General features: G+C 43.9%; 1 protein-coding gene and 1 long non-coding RNA gene across 5 annotated transcripts in view; both read left to right on the forward strand.

The window, feature by feature from the left end:
* The window catches only part of CECR2 (CECR2 histone acetyl-lysine reader), a 154,469-nt gene that overhangs the window by 343 nt on the left and 127,004 nt on the right, over nucleotides 1-27,122 (forward strand). The gene's annotated exons all lie outside the window — the stretch shown is intronic.
* On the forward strand, nucleotides 404-26,022 carry LOC309641137. The gene is made up of 3 exons (XR_014252540.1): nucleotides 404-9,650; nucleotides 9,983-14,265; nucleotides 14,587-26,022. It is a non-coding gene; the product is annotated as an uncharacterized lncRNA (long non-coding RNA).

The following is a 27,122-nucleotide window of genomic DNA, read 5'->3' on the forward strand; positions in this document are numbered from 1 at the left end:
CGCGCGGGGACCTCTGAGGGGCTGAGTCTGAGGGGCTGAGTGGGGGGCTGAGGGCGGGGAGCGCCCCAGGGCGGCCCGGGAGGGCGGGGGTCGGGGTCCGGGCTGAGGGGACCGGGCGGCGGGGAAAGTTGGGCCGTTACTCCCGGCGGCGTCCCTGCGAGCGCGGCGCGGGGCCGGGCGGCCGGGGGAGCGGACGGCGGGCTTTGTGGGGCCGGGCAGCGGGCGGGCGCCCCTGGCCGGCGCCCCGACCCCTCCCCCGGCCGCCTGGGGTCGAGCGCGCGCGGCCGGCCGGTGCCGCGGCCCCGGACAAAGGTGCGGCACCGGCGCGGCCGGGCGGGCGAGCGGGGCGGTGGGTCCGCCGCTCGAGGGAGGCGCGCCCGGCGGCGGAGGGTGCGCGCGGGCGGGCGGCAACAATGCGGCGGCCTCCGGGTGCGGGGGGCCCGGCGCCGCACGCCGTTTTCAAAGTTGGGACGTGACTCGGACGAGCACGGCTTTTTCTAAAAACGTGAGCGGGACGATGGCTCCCGCCGACTGAGGAGGAGAAACGACAGATTAGGGAATGCCGAGCGTCAGGACTTGTGCCCCAGCCGTCCCGAGGACCCCGTGTTTCCTTTTAGTTGGTGAAAATCCTCAGCACTTTAATTCTGCTGCTCAAAATGGTGGCTGCGGTGGGAGGTGTTGTGGTGACAATGCCGTGGTGGTGCCGCTAAACTTGCCCCTGCCCCATTTTCTCCCTGAAACGTAATAGGACTGAGGTGCTGCTGAATTACGGGTTTAGAGTTTAAGAACCCAGTCTAAAAATACTGTGGAAAAATTTCATCTTGCAAAAATCCATGTATTCCGATTTTGCTGACGGAAAAATAGAAGTAATCTTGCCCGAAGTTGTTACAGAAGTCGAGTAATCTATAAATAACGTTTTATGTTCTAAGTAATGAACCTGTGGTTTCTAAGTATTAGCAGCTTGAATTCCTAAAGGCAGTGTAACCTGATCTGAGAGGTCCAATCTGTGTGTATAACAGAAATGAAAAATCGTTGTTACAGGTGAATAATCAGGGCTACTTGAGATGCTTGTGTTCTCTTCGGAGCCCAGTATTTCTTGGAAGTGACACTTTTTTGGTGGTGGTTGTAGTTAAAATGTGTGCTATTTGAAGTATATACAACACGAATGAATATTTGGAATCCAACGTGTACGTATTTTGGTAATTATCCGTATCTGTTTATAATTTGGAGATGTTGTTCCCTAGATGGATACCTAAGGATAGTGACTTTTACCTCTGCAGTCCTTGTGTAATCCTTTTCACATGTGTTTTGATGAATGCAAAGTTTAATAACAAAGTTTTTAGTAATTGTCAGAAATTAAAAATTTTAAAGTAATATTTAGGCTTCTAGCAAATTTGACTCCGTTGAGTGCAGAACTCACTGAGAACATGATCAATTTTGATTCTCTAAGTAAATAAATTTATTTTTATTTTGCTTAAGTGATTTTTTTTTTAATCTAATAGTCTGTCCTGCAAGTTTGAAAAACAGTCCCTTGGTTAGAGTTTATGATGCACTGGAAGAGCCTTTTTAAAAACAAACAAACAAGAAACAATATTACTCAGTTGGACAGCTGCAAAGGCCCTATAAAATCTTAATTTACTGCAACTTTAAAAGATAGAAATGATGAATAATACCAAGTGGTAGAAGCTGGGTATCAGCTTTTTTAGGAAACCACTTTTCAGCTGTGGGAAAGAACTCATCTTACCCTTGACCACCAAGCTAAACCCATGGATTTATAGAAAATTTAGGAAGCAGAATCTTCAAGGACTTGGCTTCTATTTATCTAAAGCAAGGCAATCTCTTAGATAGCTGAAGGGCTGGGAGCATTCATGCTGCAATTCTGCAAGAGGTCAAGACCTCCCACTTAGAGAACTGGTCCCCAAAGCATGGATATTTTTATTTTTGCATGTAAGAAAACCTTTTTACTCTGTTAATTAGCCTTGAATGTACAGGATTCCTTTAGAAGAGTCAATATACCAGATTCTTGTTTTTTGGGATATGTTTAGGGACTTGTATGTTGCTGCCCCCCAAATACGTGTCCTGTAATCATCAGACCAAAAATCTGCGAATGTGTAGATACGCTTTAAGTTCAAAATTTCTGATTTTAAAAACAATGCATAATCATTATATAAGACTTGAGAATCATTATAGGTAAGATAATTAAATCACCCATAATCCCGCCACTCAGAGATAAAAGCTGTTAACTGTTAACATTGTATCCCACCACTCAGGGATAAAAGCTGTTAGCTGTTAACATATTTAGAAATTCCCAAACATGCTCACACATGTATTTGTGCCCTGGATTAAGTGGTGTTTTAATTTTTCAGATGAGGAGATTGAGGTGTAGCTGGACAACAGTAGATGAATGATACTGAATTCAGTAGTTGGTATTATGAAATATCTATAACTAGCTGCTTAACTGGATGGATTACCAAAGAAGCTCATGGCACACCTTCTTTGCCTCAGAAGATTATCAAATTCAGAACCACTTCATTTATATCAAGTGTTCTATAATTGTTTTAACATTCTAGTGGGTTAGGCTGGTTACGTTTTGTCCTGATTCGAGAATGAAGAATGGTGAATTGATCTCCCGAAAGATTTAGTACTGGGACTTCCCTGGTGGTGTAGTGGTTAAGAATCCACCTGCCAATGCAGGGGACATGGGTTCGAGCCCTGGGCCGGGGAGATCCCACATGCCGCGGAGCGACTAAGCCAGGACGCCACCACTACTGAGCCTGCGTTCCTGAGCCCGTGAGCCACAACTACTGAGCCTGCGTGCCGCAACTACTGAAGGCCACGTGCCTAGAGCCCGTGCTCCACAGCAAGAGAAGCCACCGCAATGAGAAGCCCGCGCACCGCAACAAAGAGTAGCCCCCGCTCGCCACAACCAGAGAAAGCCCGCGCGCAGCAATGAAGACCCAATGCAGCCAAAAATAAATAAGTAAATTTGTTAGGGGGAAAAAAAAGATTTAGTACTAATTTTTTTTCCGCTAGCCAAGTGATCTTTATACAGTGACTAGCGTGTCTTACTTAACCAGAGTAAGGTAAGGGACGATAAACCATCTTCAGTAATCTGGTCTGGAGTTAATCATGGGGGGTGTAGGGTTGCAGGGGGAAATCCCATCATAAACATTTTGGGCATATTTTCTCTAGAGAAGAAACCATGGGGCCTCCAGGTGGTTATTTGAAAATGGTCATGTAGAATTGTCTGGTTCATATAGTAGCGGCATGATGAAAATAATCTGATGGTCCTGTCTACTTTTTTTTCTTGAGCTTCCTGCTTTGAGTACAGAATCCTTTGCCTTCCTGGTTGTGGTTGTATGTGGGTTAAGTCCCTCACCTCATCAGCATGATGATCTGGGGGCAGTGTCTTTAATTCAGATTCCTGTTGGTGTTTCCTTGGATCCAGCCTCTTGAATCAAGAGCTCTAGGCATGAATTATTAAACATGAAAGTAAGTGATAAAACTTGCTGAGAGTAACTTATTAGTACATGAGGCCTATCAGTGGTCTCTGAGCCTGGGGCCTAAGGATGGGTTGTAGGAGATTTTGTGTTGGTGTACATATGTGTACTTTGTCACTTTCATCAAACTTTGAAAGAGATCCCAACCATACAAAGGCTAAAAGGCCTTAAACTAGATGAAAGATTTAAGTTGGCCTTGAATAGGGGAACCAGAAGGCTAGTTTCACAACACAAGATGCCCTGGACCAGGAGTTAGGAAACTTGAATTCTTATTACTAGCTTTGCCCCTACCTACCTCTTTGACCTTCAGCAGGTCAAATAGCCTAATGAAAAAGGACACTTGTATAGTACTTTGTACATTTTCCAAATGTTATTTTATTCATAGCCATCCTTAACCATCACTGGGAGGTGGGAATTATCCTAATTTTGCAGATGAGGAAATTGGAAGGTTAGAGAGGCTAAGTTTCTTGCACAGACTCTCACCTGGATCTCAGGTTCTTTGGTACCAAATTCTTTGCTACTGCTGCTACATCGCACTGCTTCTACTTTAATTTTCACCATCTATAAAATGAAGGGCTAGACATAGACGTAATGGCCAAGATTCCACAGTGCAAATGTACAGTTCTTTGGTTCTTAATAACATGGGGTACAGAAGATCCTTTTTAAAACTTCTGCTGGGGCTTCCCTGCTGGCGCAGTGGTTAAGAATCCGCCTGCCAATGCAGGGGACGCGGGTTCGAGCCCTGGTCCAGGAAGATCCCACATGCTGCGGAGCAACTAAGCCCGTGTGTCACAGCTACTGAGCCTGTGCTCTAGAGTCCCCGAGCCACAACTATTGAAGCCCGCGTGCCTAGAGCCCCTGCTCGGCAACAAGATAAGCCACCGCAATGAGAAGCCTGCACACCACAATGAAGAGTAGCCCCAGCTCTCTGCAACTAGAGGAAGCCCGCGCACAGGAAGGAAGACCCAACGCAGCCAAAAATAAATAAATAAAATAATTAAAAGAAAAACCAAAACTTCTGCTGAATACAGAGGGACAAGTTCATGATTTCATTTGTTTCTTTCAGGAAATAATTATTGAGCATCCATTATGTGCTAGATGCAGTGTATTAGATGCTGGAGGTACAGATGTGAACATAACAAAAAAAATACCTGCCCTCTTTAGTGGAAGGAGACAGATAATAATAAACAAATTGGCATAGAGAGAGCCAAGTTGAGGGGGTAGGTTGTTGGAATTTAAAATAGGGTGATTAGGTGTGGGTGGCCTCATTGAGAAGGATGGCATTTGAGCAGGACTGAAGGAAATAGGGGATTTAAGATTATTTAAAAACTAGTAGTTTGTGGGACTTCCCTGGCGGTCCAGTGGTTAAGACTCCACGCTTCCACTGCAGGGGTGCAGGTTCGATCCCTGGTCAGGGAACTAAGATCCCGCATGCCGCTTGGCGCTGCCAAAAAAGAAGAAGAAAAATTAGTAGTTTGTCAGAGTAACCTATTGAATGGAAAATACCAGATGATAAATGTCTTCTAAGACTCAGGGTGTGCTCCTTCTCTGAGGAGGGAAGGCCAAGAACAGGATGGGAATTCCAGAGGGGCAGATCTTGAAACCCACAAAAGGGGACTCTTCCGTGAGAGTGTCACTCAACCCAAAGTGAACACTGGATCCTTTTCTGCTTAGACCAGTGTCTTGAAGAGGAAGTCCTCTTCTTCATCTTCACTTGCCTGCACGTGAAGCTTCAAAGCTTCAAACTGGGAGCTTCTCCAGTTGTAGAAAGGGTAATAACCTCTCATCTCTGAAGGACAGCCCATGTTAGCACCTGGCTTGCTCTACCACGGAAGTTCAGTTTGGTCTTGCTTAATTTTCTGGAACACAGAGGGGAAGCCTAAAATACGACCTGGCAGCATGGCAGCATTTGGTACAACTGCCTATCTGCCCTTTGATCAGGAGAGGCCGACTGCTGGATTCTCGTGGTGTGTTGGGCTGGGGGTAAGAATGAGGAGCTCTGGCAGAGTGCTGGAAAACCGCCAGTGTGCAGGGTGGTTTAGGTAAAAAGTGGGTGTGGACAGAGCCCAGGGGGACAGAGGGCACAGCTTCTGACTAGATGGTCTTAGATCTAGTTGATGGGATTGAAAATACTTTCAAAAGGGATCAAGCAGAGAGAGCCAAAAACCTGGACTGTGGGCCACCTCTGTCATTAACTGAAGCTGTGATCTTAGGCAGATCACTTGGTTTCAGATGCCCCAATCTATAAAAAGGCAATTGTGGACTAGGTGATTCCTAGGTTTTTCCTCTGTCCAACGTGCTATGATTCCCTTCGGATGTTTCTCAGCATGCAGGGCACAGGTAACTGATCCAGAAAGCCACCGACCTTCCTGGTTAGGACCAAAGTTATGAGCTGTGTTGGGGTCCGTGTCTTACAAATTAATTTTGTACCAAAGCTGCGAATCCATGCTTGATGTGTTTGTGGATTATATGAATTTGTTTTTCTGTGGAGATCTTGTCTGCATATACGTTACTTTGAGGGTAGCTTAATTGATGTTTTCACTGTCTTCGAGGTCCTCAAACTAAGATTTTGTATTTTGAGATTATGAGGAACTCTGGAGGATGAAGGTCTTGAATTGTGTTCTTTTCCGTTCGCTTCCGTTTGTTCACTTAAATTGAACAGCATTCACACTTAGAACTTTGAATGGAGACTGGTTGAAGGTTCTGGCCTGGGGCTCGCCTCTCATTTGACAGTGAAAGTTTCCAGATACCTGTTCTCCCCTTCCCCGTATTTTCCTGTTTCATTGGACTCTTTCTTGCATCCTTTCATCGTGTCTTCTCTATAGGAGCCTCTAACAAATACTAGTTTATACCGGAAAACTCGGGAAGGTTTTTTCTCGTAGTTCTTAGATCGAGACAGGAGTAGTTGGATGGTGGTACCAAGCTCAGGATTCTCCCAACCTCGCACTATGACATTCGGGGCCGGACTACAGCCGCGTGAGTGGCGGGGCCGCGTGCAGCCAAGGACGTGGCGACTCCCAGAGTCCGCCCTCCTCGGTCACACGAAGAACCCCGGGCCCTGAGGCGGGCGGGGGCCCCTCCCCACAGGGAGTCCGAGCCTGTGTGCGAGCCTGTGATGTTTTTGTGTGTAGGGTTGAAGGGAGTTAGTTGTGCTTGGTGTGCCGTCATCAGCAACTGCACGTCAGAAATCTGGGAAACAGATGCTTTGTTAATTCTTTTCTTGGAGTCGTTTAGGGGAAGAGGATAGGTTGGGGGGGGAGGTGCTGCGGAGAGGGCGCTGCGACTCCTGAGGGACGAAGGGGGGACCTCCCTCAGGCCTCCCGGGACCGGAGACGGCAGGGGGAGGGGGGCTAGCGTGTGTGCGTGCGCGCCTCCCCGCCTGCCGGGACGCAGCCCCTCAGGCTGTAAGAGGTGTGTAATTGTTCCGCGGGGCGCGCGCCTTCCCGTGGGGTCTCCGCTCGTGCGGCACCGCGCGTGCGCGCGTCGTGGGTGCATACGCGGCTTCGTTTTGGTCGGGAGCGAAGGCTGCGTGGTGGCGGCCCGAGCCGTGTGCGGGACACGCTGTGGGCTCGCGGGCGCCCAGGAGTCCCCGCGGCCGGCGGTGTGGGGTCTGGCCCCTCCGCCACCTCGCCCGGCAGTGACTAGGTGACGCAGCTTATCCACACTCCCGTGGGAAACGGGGTGCGGCTTATGTAGAAACATACGAAAGGTTTCGTGCCCTGATCTCGCGTGGACTGGAAGATGGGCGTTTGGCTGGTCCAGGCACATGGTCGTGTTCTGGTACGTCTCACACTGTCATGGTCACTTCAACTTTGGCCCCCGGCCCAGCCGCTACGGCTTTCCGCGGGTGGCTTGGCTGCATGAGTGTGGCCCCTGGACTGAACGTGTGAATGGTGTCACCACAGACTGTGCCTCCTTCTGTGCCCCCCATGACCCCCCACGTAAGTGAAAACAGAGGCAGTGATAGAGCCACGGTTACTCTAAACTCTTCATGTTTTTAATGCTGAACCTTCCAATCAACTCCCGTTAATAATTGCCGAGAATGGAGTAAGTTCTTACAGCTGAGAGTGCTGTGATTGGTCGGCTGGAGTGGAGAGTGTTTTCTCCAGGCCAGGTGCTTTTCATGAACACCCCTCCCTGAGTCGTCATTGTTTCAGCAACAGTGCACTGAGGACAGTGATTTGCTTGACAGAAAATGTGTTAAATTAGCAGACCTATTTCTTTAGCAGATCTTTTCTCACCCCCATTCCCATTGTGTTTCTTCTGTTTCCCTGGAAGGTTGTGTTTGCAGAGTCTTTTAGGTGTGGGAGACAATTTTTATAATCGGTGTCCTGGAGTTCTTTGCTTAGGGGACACTGTTATATAGGGGAAAGGTGACTTAGAGCAATTTCACTTGTGCCATAATTAAGGGATTTAATTTTTTTTCACTCTTAGGCTGGTATTGATTTGGGTTAGTATCCCACACATTGTTAGAACATTCCCCTCCCAACCCCCAACACACAGTAAGGGAGGCTGGGTGCCTGCTTTAACAACGTAATGGAAAATGTGTCGCTCAGAAACAATGTCGAGGATACCTGTGTCCTTATACCGCTAGAGTTTCATCACTTTTGGTGATGGAGCCCTCTTCATTATCTATAACTCTACTTGGATTTCTGTACTATGGAAGTCTTCAAAGTGATAGTGGAATTACAAACAAAAGGAGAATCTAAAATCCCAGTCTCCTTTCTGTCATTGTCATCTTTATTAACATTAACGGCCCCAGAATAATTGCAGAGGTATGGGACCAGGTGGCTCTTCTGCTGCTGCCCTGGGGAATTAGAGTATGTTGTGAGGGAGGAAAGGGTGAATGGCTGGGCGGCAGCGATGGCTGCAGGAGCTCAGAGGCCACAGGGCTCATGAGTGACGTGCTTCTTGTGGAAGGCAGGGCTGGGAGGGGGGTCACAGTGAGTAAGCGCGGTGCGATCAGAGTTCTCTCATTTGGAGGGCTAGAGAAAAATGAGGTTGAGAGACAGGAGGTGGGACGCTGCAGCAAGCCTGGAATGCCAGGCCCACTCGTGTTAATCTTTTTTATTCACGCAGTGAAGTTTTAGACAAGAATGACAACAAAGTTTTAGACTTAAGAATATCTTGGGTACTAAATGTTTTAGATTAAGTCTGGTATTGGTAACTGGGCCTAACTGTAGGAGTGGAGTGGTTGTGAAGTGCTGCAGGTAGCGGTAACAGGAAAGGACCTTCGTCACTGGCTTTGAATAGTGGGACTAGGTGACTGACAGTGTTGGGTGCATAAAGAGGGTGGTATCTGGTAAGGATGTTTTTGGCTGCAAGTAATGGAATGCTGTACTCACAGTGACTTAAAAAACACTGTGGACTGTCCTATAACACGTGGTCTGGAGGATCCTGGCAGGTATGCTGCTCAGTGACAGTGTCCTTAAGCGCTCAGGCAGTGGTCTGTGAGTGGTTACAGGATGGTTTGCATAGCTCCAAGGTCTGCATTGCTGAGTGATGCAGGGAAGTACAGGAAAATTACAATTGAAAATCAATTGTACGTTGAGTTGGCAATTTGAAGAGGCTGGAGATGACTTCAGAGAAGGCTGTTGGGAAGAGGAAGAGGGACAGGCTAAAACTACATTCTCCTGGAATGAGAGAGGAAAAGAGCTCTATAGGAGGCTTAAGAGAATGGTGGAAAAGAATGAACTTTTAAAAAAAAAATTTATTTTATTTTATTTATTTTGGCTGTGTTGGGTCTTCGTTGCCGCACGCGGGCTTTTCTCTGGTTGCGGTGAGCGGTGGCTACTCTTCATTGTGGTGTGCAAGCTTCTCATTGCGGTGGCTTCTGTTGTTGCAGAGCATGGGCTCTAGGCGCGCGGGCTTCAGTAGTTGTGGCTCACGGGCACAGTAGTTGTGGCTCACGGGCACAGTGGTTGTGGCTCGCGGGCTCAAGAGCGCAGGCTCAGTAGTTGTGCCGCACGGGCTTAGTTGGTCCGTGGCCTGTGTGATCTTCCCAGAACAGGGCTCGAACCCCTGTCTCCTGCATTGGCAGGCGGATTCTTAACCACTGCGCCACCAGGGAAGCCCAAGAATGAAATTTTTCGAAAAACGTTTTCACAAGTAATATGTAATATTATAAAAAGAAACCCCGGTTCCTCCTAGGTTAATTTTTTTTTTTTTTTTTTTTAGAAATTCACGGTCTTTTATTTATTTATTTATTTATTTATGACTGTGTTGAGTCTTCGTTTCTGTGCGAGGGCTTTCTCCAGTTGCGGCAAGTGGGGACCACTCTTCATCGCGGTGCGCGGGCCTCTCACCATCGCGGCCTCTCCTGCTGCGGAGCACAGGCTCCAGACGCGCAGGCTCAGTAGTTGTGGCTCACGGGCCCAGTTGCTCCGTGGCATGTGGGATCCTCCCAGACCAGGGCTCGAACCCGTGTCCCCTGCATTGGCAGGCAGACTCTCAACCACTGCGCCACCAGGGAAGCCCCTTAGGTTAATGTTTTAGCGCTGTACTGAAGAGGTCAATTATAGGACAACCTATCTCCTGCTTTTTAAAGAAGAGTCAGCTTGTTTCCAAATTCTCCCCCCGTCTTATACTAGCAGTCCTCTTCACTCTTCTATCCCCTTCTGATTGTTGGGAGTGGGGTGGTAGTGACCCCACCCCTAGGATTGCCAGTTGCTCCTTGTTTTAGCTTCCTATATAGGAAAATGAAAATGAAAATGAAAATCTGGGCCCAAAAGTGTACCCCTTTTATCATTAGAATTTTAGATTTACTTTTGCTTATCTATTGATTGTTTTGGAATTCTTCAGTTTTTAGTTTCTCTCTGTTAAGTATTTAATGATTTGTAAGACTACTACTTAATGGGACTCTGATTCTTCCGTAATGGGAATTTATGTACAAATAAGATAGTCAGGTATCAATGTGATACGTTCTTTCTAATCACAGTTCCCCACGCCTGGGGAAGTGACAGCTCCACAGAAAGGAGTAGTTCTTCTGTTTATTTGTTTGTCTTATCTGCCACCTAGCTCTACAAAAATTTTTGGAGGTTTTCTGGCTGCTCTACCTGCCCTTTGCCCCTTTTCCCTCCTCCCGGCTGAAGTAAGTCTATATCCTGGCTGGTAATCTGACACATCTTGCAAGAAAAGATGAACTGGATCAATCAAATTCCCATTCTTGGGATTGTAACCTAGGAAATACGAGGGTTATCAAGTTAGTGTGGAAAAGCAGTTAAAAGGTCACAGTGAGAAGCCACGATGCAAACCAAATTCTTGCATGTGAAGGAGCAGAAACTCGAGAGAGACCCAGCATTAGGGGAATTAATAGGAAGGCTCCAGCCCCAGCTCCTTGGTGTCCATCCTGCAGGAACCCCCAAGCATGTGAGGGACTCTGTACTCCTTGCCCCCTCACTTTTCTCCATGTGCACGTATTAAATATTTTATAAACGCAGGCTCATACTTTTACATAGACTTCTGAATCCTGTTTTATTCAGTTAACAGTATCCCATGACACAGAATGCCCTTTCAGAGCGTACGTGATGACTTCAGTAGCTGCGGAGCACTCACGCTCTGATTTATTTAGCCAGTCCTCAGTGGGGCATTGAGGTTATTTTTAGTTGTTTGCTGTCCTAACAGCCGTGAACAGAAAGATTTTTTCTTCCCAAGATAGGATTAGTGTGTTTGTTCATTAGACTTCTCCTATTACCCTCTATATTTGAAGTCTTAAGTCTTGAATCTTCTTCATAGTCAATTTTTATCTTGCATTTCATAACAAAAGCTAACATGAATTTGGTGCCCACTGTGGGTACTCCAGGCACTGCTTGGTGTTTCTCATGCATCCACCTATCCTTTTTTAAAATTGAGATACAATTGACACATCTAAGTGGACAACATTACTTTCAGGTGAACAGTATAATGATTCCATATTTGCATATGTTAAGAACTGATCACCACAGCAAGTCTAGTTAACATCCCACACTGCACATAGCTACAAATTTCTTTTCTTGTGATGAGAACTTTTTAAGATCTACTCTCAGCAACTTTTGCATGTACAGTACAATGTTATTGACCATAGTCACCATGCTGTACATTACATCCCCAGGACTTACTTATTTTATAAATGGAGGTTTGTGCCTGTTTACCCCCTTTACCCATTACACCCACCCCTGCTTCTGGGAACCACCAGGCTGTTCCCTGACAGTAAGTTGCAGACATGATACCCCTTACTCCTAAACATTTCTGTGTTTTTATGCCTTAAAAACACAGACATTTTCTTACATAACCATAGTGCAATTATCAAAATCAGGGAATTAATACTGAATAACATTTCTAGATAATAGTATATCATATTGTCAACTGACACAAAAATATTAATGTATAATTTATATATTTTTATGATTTTAAATACAATATTATTTTAGAAATTATTTTGCTGGCTAGGGTTTTCAATCTAGGATCATGTGTTGCATTTAACTATTGGGTCTCTTTCAGCTCTGTTAGCCTAGAGTGGTTTTTCAGTTTTTGTCTTTCATAACCTTGACCTTTTGGAATTGGGACTGTCCCTCAATTTGGGTTTGTTGTATGCACTCTCATGATGAGATTCAGGTCCTGTGTTTTGGCAGGTGTACTAAAGAAGTGGTGTGTCCTTAGGGCATCATATCAGGAGTCACGTGATGTCACTTGGTCCCATGGTGATGGTTATTATTAACTTTCATTGCTTGGTTTGAGGTGGTGTCTGCCAGCTCTCTCCTCGGTGAAGTTACTGTTTTTCCCCTATAATTAATACATACCTGGTGGGGAGAGGCTATGTAAACATCCTGTTTCTCATCAAAATTTCACCCATTTTAATCCTTGCATGGTTCTTTGCCTGAGTCAATCAGTACATCGTAGTTGCCAAATAGTTATTTTCAAATTACATCATTCTTTTTACATTTATAAGTTGGCATTCATAGTTTTCATTCACAGATTTTAAGTGTTTGATTCAAAACTGTTTCTGGTGTCTGATAAGAGTATAATTTTATAAATTTCTTGGAAATTTCATCTAAGTGGATAAGCATTTGATATAGTAATTTTCACAAAGTGAAATAATTTTTTAAAGCTTCAGATCTTATTTTTTCTTTATTCTTTGAGAAGTTTCAAACGTACAGTGAAGTTTGAAGACAAATATAGGTGAGCCCTGCATACCTTTACTTTAGATTCACTGGTTGGTAACATTTTACCACATTAGCTTTATGTTTTCTTTTCTTTTTAATTTTGATTTATTTACTTATTTTTAATTAATTTATTTATTTTTGGCTGTGTTGGGGCTTCGTTGCAGCGCACGGGCTTCTCATTGCGGTGGCTTCTCTTGTTGCGGAGCACGGGCTCTAGGTGCGCGGGCTTCAGTAGTTGTGGCCCATGGGCTCTAGAGTGCAGGCTCAATAGTTGTGGCGCACGGGCTTAGTTGCTCCACAGCATGTGGGATCTTCCCGGACCAGGGCTCGAACCCGTGTCCCCTGCATTGGCAGGCAGATTCTTAACCACTGCGCCACCAGGGAAGTCCCTTCTTTTTTGTTGAACCATTAGACAGTAAGTTGGCAATGTGATGTTACTTCCCTCCCCCACAAAATACTTTGCCATGTGCTTCATAAAAATAGGGATTCTCTCCCACATGACCACATCAGCATGTTCACATTTAAGAAGATAAACAATAATTCTGTAATAATATCCATATCCAGACATCCTCACTTGTCCCCACAGTGACTTTTAGAGATGTTGTCCCTCACCTCTATCCCAGATCACACATTTGTTTGGTTGTTAGGAGGATAGTTTATTTTTTTAAAATTATTTATTTATTTATTTATTCATTCATTCATTCAGTTTTGGCTGCATTGGGTCTTGGTTGCTGCGCGCGGTTTTTCTCTAGTTGGGGCGAGCGGGCTTCTCATTGCAGTGGCTTCTCTTGTTGCCGAGCACGGGCTCTAGGCGCATGGGCTTCAGTAGTTGTGGCACGCAGCCTCAGTAGTTGTGGCTCACGGGCTCTAGAGCGCAGGCTCAGTAGTTGTGGCCCATGGGCTTAGTTGCTCTGTGGCATGTGGGATCTTCCCAGACCAGGGTTCGAACCCATGTCCCCTGCATTGGCAGGCGGATTCTTAACCACTGCACCACCAGGGAAGTCCCAGAGGGATAGTTTTTAAGTAGGTTGAAGCCAACCCATTTATCCTAGTAATGAAAAATTGGTAAAATGATTTAAATTTCAAGCTGCAAGTATATTAGGTGAAATAATAAGGAAAAAAAGAGAGTTCATTGGAATAATACTGGCTCCAGTCCAGGCTGTGCTTAAGGTGTGGACAAGCTACCTCACTGAGCCTCAGCTTCTTCGTTGGCAAGTTTCTGGCTTATTCCATAGGGTTATGCTGAGATTCAAATGAGCTGAGGCATAGGAGGGCCTGGCGCACACAGATTTCTACACCTGGTAACTATTATTAAGTTTTTTTTCTCCTTTTAGGTTTTTTTTTTTTTTTTTGCGAGACATGTGGGATCTTCTCCTACCAGGGCTCAAACTGTGCCCCCTGCAGTGGAAGCGTGGAGTCTTAACCGCTGGACCACTAGGAAGTCCTCATTTTAAATTTTGAATTATGATAATGTTTTAACAGAATCATTTGGAAGAAAGGAATTAAATAATAAAGATATGTTTGTGAGATTACTCATTTACTTATTTTGAAGTCAAAAGGCAATAAAATTGTAGAAAGAAAATCAGTCACATGCTTACATGGATTAAAGTGATTGCTGAGTACAGGTTTTTTTTTTTTTTTAATTTTTTATTATTTATTTATTATTTTTATTTTTGGCTGTGTTGGGCCTTCGTTTCTGTGTGAGGGCTTTCTCCATTTGCGGCGAGTGGGGGCCACTCTTCATCGCGGTGCGCAGGCCTCTCACTATCGCGGCCTCTCCCGTTGCGGAGCACAGGCTCCAGATGCGCAGGCTCAGTAGTTGTGGCTCACGGGCCCAGTTGCCCCGCGGCATGTGGGATCCTCCCAGACCAGGGCTCGAACCCGTGTCCCCTGCACTGGCAGGCAGACTCTCAACCACTGCGCCACCAGGGAAGCCCTGAGTACAGGTTTTTAATAGCTTTATAGAGACATAATTCATATTCCATACAATTCACCCACTTAAAGAGTATAATTTTGGTTTTAGTGTATTCATAGATGGGTACAGCCATTACCACAGTCAATTTTAGAACATTTTCAGTACCTCAAAAAGAACCCATACTCTTTGCTGTTACCACCTCTATTTCCCATCTCCCTCCCCAGCCACGGGCAACCACTAATTTACTTTGTTTCTATAGATACCCTCTTCTGAGTTTTCATAATGAATGGGATCATACAGTATGTGGTCTTCTGTGACTGGCTTTTTTCACTCAGCATCATTTTTTCAAGGGTCATCCATGTTGTAGATCAGTACTTCATTCCTTTTCATAGCTGAATAATAACATCCCATTGTATGGATATATTGTACTATATTTACCTGTTGGTGGATATTTAGGTTGTTTCCACCTTTGGCTTTATGAACAGTGCTGCTGTGAACATTGGTGTACTTTTTTGTGTATGGACACGTTTTCAGTTCTCTTGGGTATATACCCAGGAGTGGAGTTGCTGGGTCATATGGTAACTGTGTTTGATCATTTGAGAAACTGCCTGTTTACCAAAGAGGCTGTACCATTTTCTGTTCCTACCAGCAGTATATGAGGGTTCCAGTTTCTCCACATTCTTGTTATCTGACTCCTTGAGTCTAGCCATCGGGTTAGTGTGAAGTAGTATCTCGATGTGGTCTTGATGTGCATTTCCCTGATGACTGATGATGTTGAGAGTCTTTTCATTTGCTTATTGGCCATTTATGTATCTTTCTTGGAGAAATATATATTCAGATTCTTTGCCCATCTTAAAATTGGGCTGTCTGCATATTATGGAGTTATAAGAGTTCTTTATATATCCTACATATAAGTTCCTTATCAGATACATGATTTGCAAATATTTTCTCCTATTCTATGGGTCGTCTTTACTTTCTTGATGCTGTCCTTTGAAGAACAAAGTTTTTTTTTTTTTCCCATAATTTTTTCAATTTTTCTTTTTGGCGCACCACGTGGCTTGCAGGATCTTGGTTCCCCAACCAGGGGTTGAACCCAGGCCATAGCAGTGAAAGAGCCGAGTCCTAACCACTGGACCGCCAGGGAATTCCCTGAAGAACAAAAGCTTTAAATTGATCTATTTTTTCTTTTGTTGCTCATGCTTTTGGTGTCATATCTAAGAATCCTTTGCTAAATCCAAGATCGTGAAGATTATACCCCATGTTTTCTTCTGAGAGTTTTATAATATGTAGTATAGTTTTATAGTATTTTGGTCTTTGATCCACTTTGCATTAATTTTTGCTTATGACGTGAGGTAAGGGTTGAACTTCATTCTGTCTCAGGTGGCTGTCCAGCTGCCCCAGCACCATTTGTTGAAAAGACTGTTCCTTCCCCATCAAAGTGTCTTGGCACCCTTGTCAAACATCAGTTGACCATGGATATATATATAGGTTTATTTCTAGACCCTGAATTCTGTTTCACTGATCTATATGTCTGTCCTTGTGCGAGTACTAACACTGTCTTGATTAATGATGCTTTGTAGTGAGTGCTGAAATTCAGGAGTGTGGGTCCTCCTCTGTTCTTTTTCAGGATTGTTTTGGCTACACCAGGTCCCTTTAGAATCGGTTTGTCAATTTCTGCAAAGATAGCAGCTGGCATTCTGATACGGATTTGGTTGAATCTGTTGATCAGTGTAGGGGGTATTGCCATTTTAACAATAAGTCTTCTAATCCATGAACATGGGGTGTTTTCCCATTTTTAATTTCTTTGAACAATGTTTTATAATTTTCTGAGTGTAACTTTTTGTGCTTCTTTTGTTAAATGTATTCTGAAATATTTTCTTTTTGATGCTATTTGTGAGTGGAATTGTTTTCATTTCAGATTGTTCATTAACATTTTGTTTTAAAATCAATTTTATTAACTGTAATTTAAATACAGTAAAGTTGCACCTTTTTAAAATGTGTTGAGTTTTGACCAATGCATGCATCCTAGTAACAACCACTACTCCAATCAAGATATAGAACATTTGGGGAGGGGGGCTTCCCTGGTGGCGCAGTGGTTAAGAATCCTCCTGCCAATGCAGGGGACACGGGTTCAAGCCCTGGTCCGGGAAGATCCCACATGCCGCGGAGCAACTAAGCCTGTATGTCACAACTACTGAGCCTGCGCTCTAGAGCCCTCGAGCCACAACTACTGAAGCCTGTGCGCCACAACTACTGAAGCCCACGTGCCTGGAGCCTGTGCTCCGCAGCAAGAGAAGCCACCACAATGAGAAGCCCGTGCACCGCAACAAAGAGTAGCCCCAGCTCGCAGCAACTAGAGAAAGCCTGCATGCAGCAACGAAGACCCAACGCAGCCAAAAATAAATAAATCTATTAAAAAAAAAAAACCTTTTGGGGGAGTTCTCTGGTGGTCCAGTGGTTAGGACTCTGTGCTTTCACTGCCGAGGGCGTGCGTTCGGGTTCCATCCCTGGTCAGGGAATAAGATCCCACAAGCTGTGCAGCGCGGCCAAAAAAAAAGAACATTTCTGTCCCCGCCAAATTTTCTTTGTGTCCCTTGGCAGTTGACTCCCACTTTGGTCTCAGACAATCACTGATCTGCTTTCTGTGACTATAGATTAGTTGGCCATTTCTAGAATTTCACATAAATAATCTTACGGTCTGTGTTCCTTTGTATCTGGCTTCTTTCAGTCAACATGATTTTAAGATGCATCCATATAGTTGTGTGTCTCAGTGGTTAATTTTTTAACTGCTAAATAGGATTCCATTGTATGGCTGTACTGCAGTTTATCCAATTTCCTGTTCTCCTATTGATGGACATTTGGGTTGTTTCCAGGTTTGGCAACTATGAATATAAGTGCCGAGTATATTCACATATACATATATCACAAGTCTTTGTGTGGATATTTGTTCTCAATTCTCTTGAGTAAATACCTAGCTGTGAATTGCTGGGTCGTATGTAAGTGTATATTTAACTTTATAAGAACCTGCCAAATTGTTTTCCAAACAAATTTCCTTTTAAACTATTTTAATTGATGTATAATTTATATATATGAACACCCCCATGTTTGGTGTACATTTCTGTGGCTTTTTACAGTTGTATAACCACTACCCCAATCAAGATATAGCACAGCGTCATCCCACAAGAAATTTTCCTTATGCCACTTGCTAATTGACCATTTCCTCTAGCCCTAGGCAGTCATTTACGCTGTCGTATAAGTGGAATCGTACAGTATGTAGCCCTTTGAGTTTGGTGTCTTTTACTTGGCTGGCAGAGTGCTTTTGAGGCTAGTCCCTGTTGTGGCATGTGTCAGCGCCTCGTTCCTTTCATTGCCCAATAATATTCCAGTGTTGGGGCAAACCAGTTTGTTTATCCATTCACCAGTAGAAGAACGTTTGAGCTGTTTCTAGTTCAGGCGATCACACATAAAGTTGCCTAAGCATTCACACACAGCTGTTAGCCTGAATACCTAGGAGTAGGATTGTTGAGTCCTGGTAAATGGGCGGTTCACTTTGGAGAACAGTTTGGCAGTTTCTGGTGTTCCCCCCAGCAGTGTGTGAGCCTCTCAGTTCCTCTGCATCCAGTGTTCGTTACCGTCAGTGTTGTTTTGAAAGCTGTTCTAATAGGTGTGTACTGCTATCTCATTGTGTTTTGAATTTACATTTATCTCATAACTAATTGTACTGAGTGTTTTTCCATGAGCTTATTTGCCATCCATATACTTTGGAGAAGTATCTTTTAAAATCTTTTGCCCATTTGAAAAATTGGGTTGTTTTCTTAATATTGAGTTTTGAGAGTTCTTCATTTATTTGCAATAGAAGTTCTTTATAAGATACACACTGGGAAAATATTTTCTCCTATTCTAGGGCTTGTCTTTTTTAACAGTGTGTCTCGCTCTCTCTTTTTTTTTTTTTTTTTTTTTTGGCCGCACCTTGTAGCTTGTGGGATCTCAGTTCCCTGACCAGGGATTAAACCTGGGCCACAGCTGTGAAGGCCCGGAATCCTAACCACTAGGCCACCAGGGAATCCTTCAACAGTGTCTCTTGAATGGCAGAACATTTTAACTTTGAGAAGTCCAACTTATCCAGTTTTTCTTTTTTGGGTCATGCTTTTGGCATCATATTTAAGAGATCGTAGCCTAACCTAAGATCACCAAGAATTTCTTCTGTGTTTTCTTCTAGAGGTTTTATAGTTGATTTTCACATGTTTTGTTGATAGTGTATGAGAAGTATTTTTATTGCTCTTCATTTAATTTCTAAGAAGTAAGTGATATTTTTCTATTTGCATGGAACTGTTTTGTCTGGGACAGTCTAGAGGACTAATCCTTAGAAGTAAAGTTCTGATTTCTTTTTCCAGCTTAATTCTGGAGCATAGAGAATCATTCTGTGTTGGAAAAGACAAATCTTCCTTCTAGGTTGTTGAAAGGGGATTTTCCTCAGAAATTGGCTGCAGAGGTGCTGCAGAAGCATTGGCACTGTGTGTGTTAGCTTTTCCTCTGAAGGAAGGAATTTGATGATGACAATAAAGAGATTATTGAAATAGTTGGTACAAGATAATTTACAAAGCAGAAACAATCAGTTTGCTTATTTTACAGTCGATTCCTCAAGTACTTAATGATTAATGGGATAAAAAGTTGTGAATGCGCACCCATATGCAGATTAGTACAAGTAAAACTGGAGAAATCGGAAAAAGATCAGTGGATGGTATTGATGTCACTACCCTACCCTGGTGGTAATGCTATAGTTGTGGAGAATGTTAGTGCTGGAGGAAAGTGAGCAAAGTGCACAAGTTTCTCTGTATTATTTCTTAGAACTGCATATGAATCTGTTAATTATGAAAATGTCAGTTAAGAAAGTAAGACTGGGTTCAAGGTCTCAGAGCCAGAAGGTACTTTGGTGGTCATGCCTCAAGTGAGTGATGCACACCCAAAAATGTGGACTAAGTAGCTCGCCCAAGGTTACTTGGCTAGTTAATGGCAGCACTGGCTAGTTAATGGCAGCACTAGTTCTTCTGAATGACTGTCCACGTGAGCAGTTACACAGAACCAGGACATGAAAGAGAAGCAGGAACTAGAAGCAGAGGTCTTGCAGCCTCGGAGAGTTCGAGGTTTGGAGCCTGTACTTCATTGTGTGGCTGTGCTTTTTTTTGTTTGTTTTTTTAATATTATTTATTTGGCTGTGCTGGGTGTTCGTTGTGGCGTGCAGGATCTAGTTCCCTGACCAGGGATCGAACCCAGGCTCCCTGCATTGGGAGCAAGGAGTCTTAGCCACTGGACCACCAGGGAAGTCCCTGGCTGTGGTGTTTTCAGTGTGTAGATTAAACACTTCATCTGAAGCTGTTAAGATTAGAATGTTCTTGAATTACATCAAAAAGTCTGTTCAGTGGAGAAGAGGAATCAGTAAGTCCATTATTTTGATGTTGTGTAGACAAATCACTTGATTATGTGAATTTATTTTTTAATTTTTAATTTTGAAAGATTTCAGACCTACAGAAAATTTGAAAGAATGGTACAGTTAACACCCGAATAGTGTTCATTTAGATTCAACAGTTATCATTTTCCACATTTGTTTCTCTTTTCTCTTTCCCTCTCTCTCTCTGTATGTGTATATACACACTGTATATAAACACAGAATATTCACTTTTTTGTCATGCATACGTCATGACATTTCAGTCTTAAATACTTAAGCATACGTTGCCTAAGAATAGTATAAAAATAAGAATGTTCTATACAACCACAATACTATGAATAGTTATAAGGAAAATTAAAAACTGTTTCATAATATTACTTAATAATATTGCATAACATTATCTAATCTAATATTCAGACCCTTACCCTGCACCCATCACAAAAATATCCTTCATCGTTGGTTTGGTTTTGGTCAAGGTTTCATGCTTTGCACCTGGATATCATTTAATTTCTTTTCATCTGGAGTAGTCCCTTGACTTTTTGCTTTTCGTACCCATTGAAGAGTCTCGGTCAGTTGTCTTATAGAATATTCTGTGTTTTGGATTTTTCTGTTAACTCAAGATTAGATTCAAGTTAAACATTTTTGTTGAGACTACTTCATATGTGTTGTGGGGTACATACTGTTTCACATCAGAAGCTGCATAGTTTCAAGTTGTTTACTGTTAGTGATACTTATTTTGATCACTTGGGTAAGGAAATTTATCTTTTTGATTGAGAAGAAGAGAAACCTGCTAACATCACTTAATCAAGTTACCCTTGAGAGGATAGCTCTGTACCCTGACAGGTACCAGAAAGTGAGGCAAAAGATGTAGTCACTGCCCACAAAATTGAAGAGCTAGTTGGAGATATTATAGAGATAGATGTTCAAACAGACTGTTGTAGTACAATAAGATGTTTGTTAAAATGGAAGTGTGCGCAATGTAGCAGAAGCTAGTAGCTTAAAAAAAAAAACCAAACTAATAGCTGAGCCTGTCGAGGGAAATTGGGAAGGTTTCACAGCTTCCCCAGAGCCTGGAAGGCTGGCTGCAGAGTCAGCAGGGGGGTAGGTAGAGAGAGAGGGTCATTTGGCAGGGGTGACAGCCTGTGTGGGAGCATGGAACAGAGACAGTGTGCCAGAGAGGGAAGGTAATATGGGTATTGTAGGACCATCTTTGCAAGGTGGATGGGGGTGCAGGAGGTGAGGCTAGGTTAGTGCTGAGGCGATGGTTAGATAGGAAGATTATTTGGTTTTATCCTGAGGGTTGGGGTTTTCAAACTTTTAAAGCCGTGAATCACTTCGTTAAAAGGAAATCTTATGCAGGAACTCAATATATAAAACATAAAAATGGAGCACTGTTTGAAAATTGCCGTAGGTGATGAACTATTATAGTTTGAGCAGGGGAGAATGATGTGATTTAGTGTTTAGAGCAGGTCTGGCATATATAATCTGTGTGCAGTAAATATTTGTTGGTTGAATGGAGAGTAAAAAGTTCAGTTCTCTCTCAGTATAGAATGAGCAGATCGGAACCAGAAAGACAAATTACCAGGCTGTGGCAGTGGCCTAGGTGAGAGCTGACGGGACCTGAACTCCAGATCGAATGAGGCTGCATATGAGGGTTGGAGATGGTTGGACAGTGGCTGAGTATCTAGCACAGTGGTCCCAGTCCCACCCACGGTGCCACGTCATCCCCAGGGAGTGTTCCGGGAATTTGTGGAGGCATTTTTGGTCCCAGAGATCTGAAGGCAGTACTGGCATTTTGTGGATGGGGGCGGCGTGCTAGATGTCATACAGGGCTCAGGACATCCCCACAATGAGGACTTCACCCCCAGCTTAAGAGCTTTCACGTAGGTGAAGAAAAAAATTGGAATCTAAATCCAAACTTCCGTTTTATATGTAAATACAAGATAATTTTTGCAGTGTTTTAACATACATCAAAATTTTTAGGAATGCGACCTTTTTTTTTAAGTATTTATTTATTGATGCTGGCTGCGCTGGATCTTCGTTGCGTCATGCGGTATCCTGTTTTTTAGTTGCGGCATGTGGACTCTTAGCTACGGCACGCAGGATCTAGTTCCCTGACCAGGGATGAACCCGGGCCCCCTGCATGGGGAGCACGGAGTCTTACCCACTGGACCGCCAGGGAAGTCCTGGAATGCGGCTGTTCTGAACCAAGAGAAGCTTATAGTGTTTTGTTTGGAACATTACTGAGAGTTTTTCACCATTTCGGGACATCCTATATCATATTTTACTCATCATCGGTCATAGTTGAATTGCTTACACTACAGCCGTGTGTCGGTCTGCGTTCTTACCTTTGGGTTCTGTTTTAACAAGTGACTGACTGTTGTGTCTTGTAGTGAATCCATGCTTAAGCATTTACATTTTGAAATGTATTTTATGACATTTCATTTTGTGTCTCTTCTTGACTACAGTTGAGGTAGTATATCAATTATGTTATATATGACCAGTGATGAGTAAGATACAATATAGGATGTTCTGAAATGGTGAAAAACTCTCAGCAATGTTCCAAACAAAACAGTATAACCTTCTCTTGGTTCAGAACAGTCACATTCCTAAAAATGATGGATGTAGGAAGGCTTTATTATCTATGAGTTTTACATCAGGATAATGTGGGGCATGTCAGAACTGTGCTATGAGGAGGGGAGTGCAGGGTCTGACAGGGGAAGCATCTCCTGTCTTCTGTGAGTTCTAGGATTCTGGCTTGGGGACTGCCTGCATGTCGTTACTCTTAACTGAGATGAGGATTGGGTCTGGGGTGAAGGTAGTAAGCGTGGGGCACGCAGAGGTTGGGCTTACATGCGACCTTGAAGGAGAGATGTGTGGTAGAAATTGTGAACGGGGATTTGGAGATCAGGAGGAAAATAACAGTTAACGTTTATGGAGAGTGAGGTGGTTAAGAAACAGGTTGTGGAACCAGCTTGGGTTTGTTTCCTGTTGCCATGCTCCGTACCTGTGTGACATTGCACATTGACATTGACTGCTCTCACACCCAGTTTTCTCATCTTCAAAAATGGGAATAATAGTACCTACTCATTGAATTCATGTGGGAATTAAGTGCCTTAAAACAAGTCAAATACCTGCATAGTGCCGACTTAAAAGTTGTACTCAAATTAGCTATTATTATTCACCAAAAATTCAGTAAGTGCCAAGAATTATAAATTAACATATGAATTATGTCATCTGGTCCTTACAAAACAATATTTTTATGAGGAGACTGAGGCTTAGGGAGAGTTACTGTAGATTTGGGAGTCATAAATTGTACAGTAAGTAATAAGCCTGAATTGGATAGGATCGAATCAAATGCTGTGAGGCCTTTCTCTTCCATCTGTGATACTCAGACCGGCAGCAGCAGCACCGCTCGGAAGCTTGTCAGACATGCAGCATCTGAGGCCTCACCCTCTGTTTACTGTGTCAGACTCTGAATTTAGATAAAGTTGCCAGGTGGTTCCTGTGCCCCTTAAAGCATGAGAAGCTTTGGGCTCAGAGATGTGAGCTGGTCTAACCCAGCAGGGGTGGAAAACGAGGAAGCCTTGTTAGGTGGTGTAGTAGAAGGCTCAGGCGGTGGACCACCAGGTTGGGCCCTGTCCCTCGCTCCAAGTTTTAGCTTTGGGACTTTGGCAGGTCTCTTTCATTCTCTGGACCTCAGTTTTTTCATCTTTAGGTGGGGCAAGTTGTCTTTCAGCTCTAACATTTTATGGTTCTATGTTCTGGGTCTTCTACTGGGAAGATACTTCTGCAGAATGCTTAGGGTTTGGATGGTGCGAGAGGTAAGTGGTGATCTGGGTAGGAGGGTCAGCAGAAGTACACTGAGGAATGAGTATACCATGAATGGAAATGGTGGATTTTACTAAAGTAAATATATTTTAGTATAATTTCATCCTTTCTGAATTTTGTCCAGAAATCTTAAGATTCAAGAGATACGTTCTTTAAGCATGTCTTTAAATTTAATGCTGGCATGCTGATGCTCGTGTGGTAATTACTTTTTCGTTATTCAGCTTATTGTAATTCTCAAGTTAACATATTATATTTGGATATATTTTATATTAAGTTCTAAAACAGTATTATTCTTTAAAAAAAAATCTAGAAGTCAGATTTGGCTTCCACATTTGTCTGCACTTTCTCATTTTCCTTTAAACTTCCTGAGGGCACTGACAGTGTCCACTGCTTCTTTGTACCTACAGGGATGATGTCTAGAATAAACACATTTTAGTGTGCTTAGGTATTAGATAACGTTTTATTTATTTCTAAATGTAGGCGAGCCACTTTTTTTTTAAATTTTATTTATTTTTGGCTGTGTTGGGTCTTTGTTGCTGTGTGCGGACTTTCTCTAGTTGCAGTGAGCGGGGGCTACTCTTTGTTGTGGAGCACGGGCTCTAGGCATATGAGCTTCAGTAGTTGCAGCACCTGGGCTCAGTAGTTGCAGCACGCGGGCCCTAGAGCGTGTGGGTTTCAGTAGTTGCGGAGTGTGGGCTCAGTATTTGCGGTGTGCAGGCTCTAGAGGGCAGGCTCAGTAGTTGTGGCGCATGGGCTTAGCTGCTCTGCGGCATGTGGGGTGTTCCTGGACCAGGGCTCGAACCTGTGTCCCCTGCATTGGCGGGTGGATTCTTCACCACTGTGCCACCAGGGAAGTGCCAGATGATGTTTTATTTGTGTTTGATTTACACATTTTTCCTAAAAATGTATTAACTTCTTTGAAGTTGAAAAATCTAGATCTTTCCCCCTTGAATGTAGTTGCAGTGTAATCTTTAGGATTGCCCTCAATTTTTATGCCAAACTCAGGTTGAGTGACTGAGGAAAAGGGGTTTGTATTATAGAAAGCAGAGAAAGGTATGTGGGAAGTGGAGAGCTCAGTGACAGGCAGCCACAGAGATGTGCTGGAGTAGGTGGAAGCGGGTGTTTTCGGTGGATGGGGAGGTGGAAGGTAACTGAATGGTGCTATTCAGTTAAGGTTAAGGTAGCCAGAGACCACCACCTCCCAACGCTTCTTCTTTCCTATCCCCTAGGAGGCCCTTTGGAATGTCCTACTTCTTGCAGGTCACTTCATTTTGAAATCCTTGTTTTAAAGAGGGGCTGCGTTCTGACTCCTGTGCTGGCTGCCATCTGCTTTTCTCCCAGGTTTAGGAGCGTAAGGCAAGCCAGCAAGCCGGGGAACGCTAGAGAGAGGGGAGAGGTTGTTCTGAAGGGGGATGGAGGTTGGTTGTTCTCTAAGTAGCTGGCTGCATATCTGGGTAATTGTAATCTCATCTGTCTTTGTAGAGGTGGTTGGCAGGACCCCAGGAGAGCCTTGTCCTTGCAGGATAGACTTATAGAACAAGTGTGACTATGATTCAGAACCCTCCTCTACTCCAAAGAAAAAATATTCTGGGGGAAGGGAGGGGTAGATGGCGGAAATTGGCAGCTGAAGAGGTTTTGATGGTGGATTAGTCTGTTTCTCCATAGCACTGCTTGATATTGGAGGACCAGAAGAATATTTTATCAATTTAATTAATTTTGAAAAACAGCTCTTTTGATGTGTAATTGACGCACAATAAACTGCGTATGTGTAGAGCTTGATAAGTTTGGATGTATGTATAGACTTGTATGTCATCACCAGGTGTCCATGGCCCCCAAGAGTTTCATGTGCCCCTTTGTGATCCTTACCTCCTCCCGTCCTTCCCCACCCTCCTTTCCCAGGTAGCACCAGGTCTGCTTTCTGTCACCTACATTAGTTTGCATTTTCCCAGAATTTGGTAGAAATGCCATCACACAGTATGTACTCTTTGGGAGAGGGGGCAATGTGCTTAGTCAGCTCAGCATAATTAGCTTGAGATTCATCCACGTTGTGGCATATGAAGTAGTTCATGTCTTGTTTTTAAAATTTTTATTTATTTATTTATGGCTGTGTTGGGTCTTCGTTTCTGTGCAAGGGCTTTCTCTAGTTGCGGCAAGTGGGGGCCACTCTTCATCGCAGTGCGCGGGCCTCTCACTATCGCGGCCTCTCTTGTTGCGGAGGACGCGCAGGCTCAGTAATTGTGGCTCACGGGCCCAGTCGCTCTGCGGCATGTGGGATCTTCCCAGACCAGGGCTTGAACCCGTGTCCCCTGCACTGGCAGGCAGATTCTCAACCACTGCGCCACCAGGGAAGCCCCAGTTCATGTCTTTTTTTTACCGAATACTTTCCCCCTTTATGGGTTTACCGTGATTTGTTTATCTAGTTCACCTGTTAACGAACATTTGTGTACCATTCCTTAGACATAAATTTTCATTTCTCTTGGGTGAATACCTAGAATTAGAATGGCTGGATAATATGGTAGGTGAACACTTAACTGAAAAAAATATATATATATTTATTTATTTTTAAAGAATTTATTTATTTATTTTATTTTTGGCTGCGTTGGGACCTTGTTGCTGCACGTGGGCTTTCTAGTTGCGGTGAGCAGGGGCTACTCTTCGTTGCGGTGCATGGGCTTCTCATTGTGGTGGCTTCTCTTGTTGCGGAGCATGGGCTCTAGGCATGCAGGCTTAGTTCCGAGGCATGTGGGATCTTCCCGCGCCGGGGATCAAACCTGTGTCCCCTGCATTGGCAGGCGGATTCTTACCCACTGCACCACCCGGGAAGTCCCTAGAATCATTTTAGATTTACACAGAAGTTATTGTGACAGTACAGAGAGTTCATGTGTATCAGGGTCAGCAAACTTTTCCTGTAAAGGGCCGGGTAGTAAATAGTTTAAGCTTTGTGGACAGGTGGTCTTTCTTGGAACTGCTCAGTTCTGCCAGTGTAAGGCAGAAGTAGCCATAGACGGATTATGAGTAAATGAACGTGCATGGCTGTGTTCTAATGAAACCTTTTTCTGGGGGGCGTGCCATGCAGCTTGCGGGATCTTAGGTCCACCACCAGGGATTGGACCAGGGATTGAACTCGGGCCCTGGCAGTGAAAGCGCTGAGTCCTAACCACTGGACCACCAGGGAACTCCCCCAGTAAAACTTTATAAAAGCAGATGGCAGGTTGGATTTGGCCCGTGGGCGTTAGTTTGCTGACTCCTGCTGAATACCCTTTACCCAGCTTTCCTAATATTTAATCTTA

Source organism: Balaenoptera physalus (genome assembly GCF_965194825.1).
Source record: "Balaenoptera physalus genome assembly, chromosome: 13".
NCBI classification, from domain to species: domain Eukaryota; kingdom Metazoa; phylum Chordata; class Mammalia; order Artiodactyla; family Balaenopteridae; genus Balaenoptera; species Balaenoptera physalus.